The following is a 5,991-nucleotide window of genomic DNA, read 5'->3' on the forward strand; positions in this document are numbered from 1 at the left end:
CTTGGGAATTCCCACTGAGGTGAACACAGTGATATGTGGCCCAGAAACCCCTGCCCTGAAGGATTTGTTGATCCAGCTGCTGGCAGCATCAACTGGAGTGCGTCTTCAGCTGTCAGCCCTCGGGGATTGCCTCAGCTGCAGAGGGCCACCTCCTCCAAGGTCATGCCCCTCTCCCTCAGTGGCCCACTGCCTCGGTCACTGATTCTTGTGAAAGTAGAAAGACTGGGCTTTCTGGGCCCAATTCAGGACCCTTTCTGACGGGCCATTTTAGTCCAGCTATTCCCCATGCACTGGTTCAAGGCAGTGGCTGGGCCTGTGCTACCTGGTCCCTTTCTGCCCATCAATATGAGGGGATGAATCCTGATAACATCTGGGCTTCTCAAGTCCGCTTCACTGGCTGCTTTCTGGGCGCCACCCTGGAATACCATATCAGGGCCCACCTCATTCTGAGGGGAAGTCTCATTTTTGAAAGCATTTGTAAAATGTTTTGGTTTTGATGGGGTAGGCATGAACAGCGGCCAAGCTGGTCACCTCACTCAACACTATGTAAGCCCGCTCACATCTTCTTAAGATTTTTTTTTTGGTTAGATTTCTATCACATGTTTAAAGCTATTTAAAGAGAAGTAGAATTTTAATTTCTTTTCTAGTTGAAGTTGAGCTATTTTAGGTGCAGAATATGTTTATACATAGATATATAGAGATATATTTAACTTATCACCACCATGTGTCCAGTGAACTTCTGTCACCAGACAAAGTCGCGGTATTTTTTTTCTCTCAAATTGAGATCTCTTCACACCCAGTCACAGCAGCTTTCAAATATGCAATTGTGTCATAAACTACAGTCGCCATTGCTGGAGATAAGAGCTCCAGCACTTATTTTCATAACTGAATATTTTTGTCTTCTCATCCCTTTACTTGTTTTGCCTGTGGAACCCCCCTCCCCAACTTTTCTTTGTTGGATTTTGCTTTGTTATTTTTTTTCCTTTGGGGCCACACCAGGCATTGCCCAGGGCTTACTCCTGGCTCTGTATTCAAAACCTGAATCACTCCAGATGGTACTCGGAGGAGCATATGCAGAGCCAGGGATAGAACCTTGGTAGGTGGTGCAAACATCTTATCTGCTGTACTATCTCTCCAACTCCCTTTTCTTGTTCTTAAGATGCCGCATATCAATGATATTGTACAGTTGATTTTGTTATGCTATTGTTTTGAAAACCATTTGATTTCTTTTACAACTTTGTGATATTTTGGAGTTTAGTATACATACCGTGTGTGTGTGTGTGTGTGTGTGTGTGTGTGTGTGTGTGTGTGTGTGCATGTGTATATATACACTGTAGCACTGTCTTCCCATTGTCGATTTGCTTGAATGGGCCCAGTAACGTCTCCATTGTGAGACTTATTGTTACTGTGTTTGACATATTGAATATGTCACAGGTAGCTTGCCAGGCCTTACCATGTGGGCAAGATACTCTCAGTAGCTTGCCAGGTTCTTCAAGGGAGCAGAGGAATAGAACCTGGATTGCCTGGGTCGACCACGTGCAAGACAAATGCCTTACCTGCTGTGCTATCACTCCAGCCCGTACATGTACATATATCTATATATATATATATAATCATTCCATGATAGAAATACTTACTAAGAAGGATAAGTGCCTCTCTCTCTCCTGATCATATCTCCTAGGAACCCAAAACTACTGTTCAGGCCCATAATTTAAAATATCTCTGTTTGTCCAACACAGTTTATATTTCATCACTCACATCTGATAATACTGTGAGAGGCCTGACAAATAATATCAGAAAATCCAAGCTCCTTTTACCAACCAAATCTCTCTAAATTAGAAATTTTATAAAAAAAATTAAGATTGGCACATATAATTCTTCATGAACATGCACTGGCTTCTGGAGATGGCCATGTTCTTTCATAGATCTCACAAGTGTAGTGGTAGGAGAGATAGTCTAGGGATTGGGGTATCTTATGTGTGACCAGGGGTCATCCCAATACCCCTTAACACTACTGGTGTGGCCCTGGTAAAACACAGAGGGCCCTCGGATCTCCTTCGCTCCCACCAAATCCCACTTGAGATGGGATGCTTACCCATCTCAAAAGTAGCACTGCACTGTCTGTAGCACTGTCTTCTCATTGTTTGTCGATTTGCTCCAGCGGGCACCAGTAAAGTCTCCATTGTGAAACTTGTTACTGTTTTTGGCATATCAAATACGCATCAGGGAGCTTGCCAGGTTCTGCCGTGTGGGTGGGATACTCTCGGTAGCTTGCCGGGCTCTCCAAGAGGGACGGAGGAATTGAACCTGAGTCAGTCACGTGCAAGGCAAACACCCTACCCTCTGTGGTATCTCAAAAGTACAAAAAATTATTCTTTTTAGCAAGGAATTAAAAAAAATAGTCATTTCTCTGAATCTAAACTCTGTTGACTAGAGATAATTATTTTCCATGGTACTTAAGACCTTTAAAAGCAGACAGTGTTGTGTATCTTTATTTCAGGCAAGACGTAAACATACCCAATTTTTATTATTAATTCTTAATTAAATATATAAATCAGAGTGCTTAAACACTGGAGCCATCTGAGATTTTAATTTTTTCACCAGATTTTTTTATTCTTCAGTATATAAACACCTGTTCTTATCCAAGTTTTACAAATCCATGAAATGCAAATCTAAGTAACAATACATTTCTTTAACACACTAAGGACAGCTTTCTAAAGATTACTGCCAACATCATTCTTTGGGTTGAAAACTAGAAATTAAAAAAATTAAAAACAAATTTAAAAAAAAGAAAACTAGAAATAATTCCATTTGAAACAAAGACCTACCCAATTTATGTTGCCAGTGATAAAGTTTTTCTATGATATTTTAAATACAGTAAAATACAAAGCAGAAACAAATTTTGTAAGAAGTTATAGTTAAAATTATGGGTTTTTTTGTTTAATTTTTTCTTTTTAAAATATGGGACGCTTCACGAATTTGCGTGTCGTCCTTGTGCAGCGGCCATGCTAATCTTCTCTGTATCGTTCCAATTTTAGTATATGTGCTGCCAAAGCGAGCACTTTTGTTTGATTTTGGGGGGCAACCCTTAGTGCCACACCCCTCAGTGCTCAGGGGCTAATCCTGACTCTGTGCTCAGGAATGACACCTGATTGTGCTGGGGGTGGGGGAGGCACGTGTGGGACTAGAGATCAAATTGGCACAGGAGTCTAACCCTGAGTGGTGTGCATCCCCCTCGCCCCTCAAGAGCCGAAGGTGAGCAAACCTTTGTCCCCTCCATTGGGCAATGGAATGGGGATCCCAGACTGCCTTGAGAGCTTTCTTGAACTGAATTCCTGCCTCTGACATTCTAACATTGCACCTGGAGCTAGATGCGAGTAGAGATCTCAGACTCTCTTTGAGGTGGCTGCAATTGGTCCTATCTTGCAGATGGTGCCATGACCCAGTCTCCTGGTGTCCAGGTTCTGGTGCAGCCTTTTCCCCAGTGGGAAAGAAGTCAGCAAAGACCACAAAATCTCATTTCACAAAGGGGGACGTGTACATGGCTGGTACATGTGGAAAAATATCTAATATTGAAATAAAATGTCACTTTCCTACAGTGAGCTAAACCTTTATACAACAAAATGTAAACAAAGTGTACAATTAAAGAATGACAATATACTGAGCTAATACAACTATGTTTGAACAGGGATTAGCCTATTTATGATGGCAGTATAAATTATTACCAATGGTTTTTTTTTAACACTTTGATAATAAATACTAAGAAATTTTATATAAACTATTCCTTTTAATTTCATAAATATATCCTATAGAAATTTGGGAAAAAAGCAGGAGAGAATTATGGAGAGAATTTTCACAATGGGTCTGCAGACATATGACTGGGGTCAAGGTGCTCCAGGGGTTAAGGCACTTGTGTAGCACATGGTCAATCCCGGTTTGATCCCTGGCATGACAGATGGTTACCAGAGCACTGCCTTAAGTAACATCAGAGTACAGGGTCAGAAGTAAACTCTGAGCACCTCTGGGTGTGGCCCCAAACAGCCAAAACCCCAAACGACTTTTCATAGCAAGATGTAGCTAAAAATAGAAAAAGTTGGCCATATTTACAGCATTCAGCCAACGAGAAGGACAACATGGAGGGCGGGACCCGCAGATCCCGAAGGGAAAAAAAAAAAAACAGGTTCCAAAAAGAGCCGAGATCATCGGGAAGCCCCAGATGGGGTAGGTTTCGCATCCCGCCTCCCCCAGATGGAACCCCGGTGACCAGAAGCCTCTACAACCACAGCTCGAGTATGCAGGCACTAGGACTTTTCCTCAAATCTCCCGGGACTACACCTCCCAGGTAACCTCTGATTCCGGAAGTCACACCCACAGCCCGCCCCCCAGCGCCATATTTACAGCATTCAGCCAACGAGAAGGACAACATGCAGGGCGGGACCCGCAGATCCCAAAGGAAAAAAAAAAAAACAGGTTCCAAAAAGAGCCGAGATCATCAGGAAGCCCCAGATGGGGTAGGTTTCGCATCCCGCCTCCCCCAGATGGAACCCCAGTGACCAGAAGCCTCTACAACTACAGCTCGAGTATGCAGGAACTAGGACTTTTCCTGAAAACATCTCTCTACATACAAAGTGATCCATTTATACAAAGTAAACCACCCAACGTTTCTCTCTGAAAATCATAGTTAAGTTTGGAGCACGGCCACAGCCCCAGAAACACAAGGACTTAAAGCATAACCCAGCAGCTTGGAGCAGAAAAGTGAATGGGCTATGCGTTAATCCAGGCCATCATGACTGTCCAGAGGGGAAAGGGTGTTGCCCCATTCGCCCTCTCCTCTCTGGAAAGAAAGATGGTGGCCACATGGGAGCCTTGTGGACAGCAGGCATGAGCCGGGGGAGTGGGGGCGACTAAAACCTCATGGGAAGGGGGGCGTTCCGGTCCGTCCTTCACACCCTACCGAGGTCACCAGTTGCCCCCCACGAGCGGCTCTCTAGCACGGCCACAGCCCCAGAAGCACAAGGACTTAATGCAGAACCCAGCAGCTTGGAGCAGAAAAGTGAAAGGACTATGCGTTAATCCAGGCCATCAAGTCTGCCAGAGGGGAAAGGGGGTTGCCCCATTCGCCCTCTCTTCTCTGGAAAGAAGGATGGCAGCCGCATGGGAGCCTTGTGGACAGCAGGTATGAACCGGGGGTGTGGGGGCGACTAAAACCTCATGGGAAGGGGGGCGTTCCGGTCCGTCCTTCACGCCCTACCGAGGTCACCAGTTGCCCCCCTATGAGCGGCTCTCCAGCATGGCCACGGCCCCAGAAGCACAAGGACTTAATGCAGAACCCAGCAGCTTGGAGCAGAAAAGTGAATGGACTATGCGTTAATCCAGGCCATCATGGCTGCCCGGAGGGGAAAGGGTGTTGGTCCCTTCCACCCTCCTCCCTCTGGAAAGAAACATGGCGGCCACATGGGAGCCTTGTGGACAGCAGGTATGAGCCGGGGCTGTGGGGGCAACTAAAACCTCATGGGAAGGGGGGCGTTCCGGTCCGTCCTTCACGCCCTACCGAGGTCACCAGTTGCCCCCCACGAGCGGTTCTCCAGCACGGCCACAGCCCCAGAAGCACAAGGACTTAATGCAGAACCCGGCAGCTTGGAGCAGAAAAGTGAACGGACTATGCGTTAATCCAGGCCATCAAGTCTGTCGGAGGGGAAAGGGTGTTGCCCCATTCGCCCTCTCTTCTCTGGAAAGAAAGATGGCCGCTGCATGGGAGCCTTGTGGACAGCAGGTATGAGCCGGGGGAGTGGGGGCGACTAAAACCTCATGGGAAGGGGGACGTTCTGGTCCGTCCTTCACGTCCTACTGAGGTCACCAGTTGCCCCCCGCGAACGGCACTCCAGCACGGCCACAGCCCCAGAAGCACAAGGACTTAATGCAGAACCCGACAGCTTGGAGCAGAAAAGTGAACGGACTATGCGTTGATCCAGGCCATCAGGTCTGTCCGGA

The 5,991-nt window shown here is 46.2% G+C and overlaps 1 non-coding gene across 1 annotated transcript; it reads right to left on the reverse strand.

The window, feature by feature from the left end:
• Positions 1 to 2,955: 2,955 nt before the first annotated feature.
• On the reverse strand, positions 2,956 to 3,062 carry LOC130016990 (U6 spliceosomal RNA). Its single transcript, XR_008791305.1, has one exon. It is a non-coding gene; the product is annotated as a U6 spliceosomal RNA (small nuclear RNA).
• Between the last annotated feature and the right edge of the window lie 2,929 nt (positions 3,063 to 5,991).

Source organism: Sorex fumeus, unplaced genomic scaffold (genome assembly GCF_029834395.1).
Source record: "Sorex fumeus unplaced genomic scaffold, SorFum_2.1 ptg000169l, whole genome shotgun sequence".
Lineage (NCBI taxonomy): Eukaryota > Metazoa > Chordata > Mammalia > Eulipotyphla > Soricidae > Sorex > Sorex fumeus.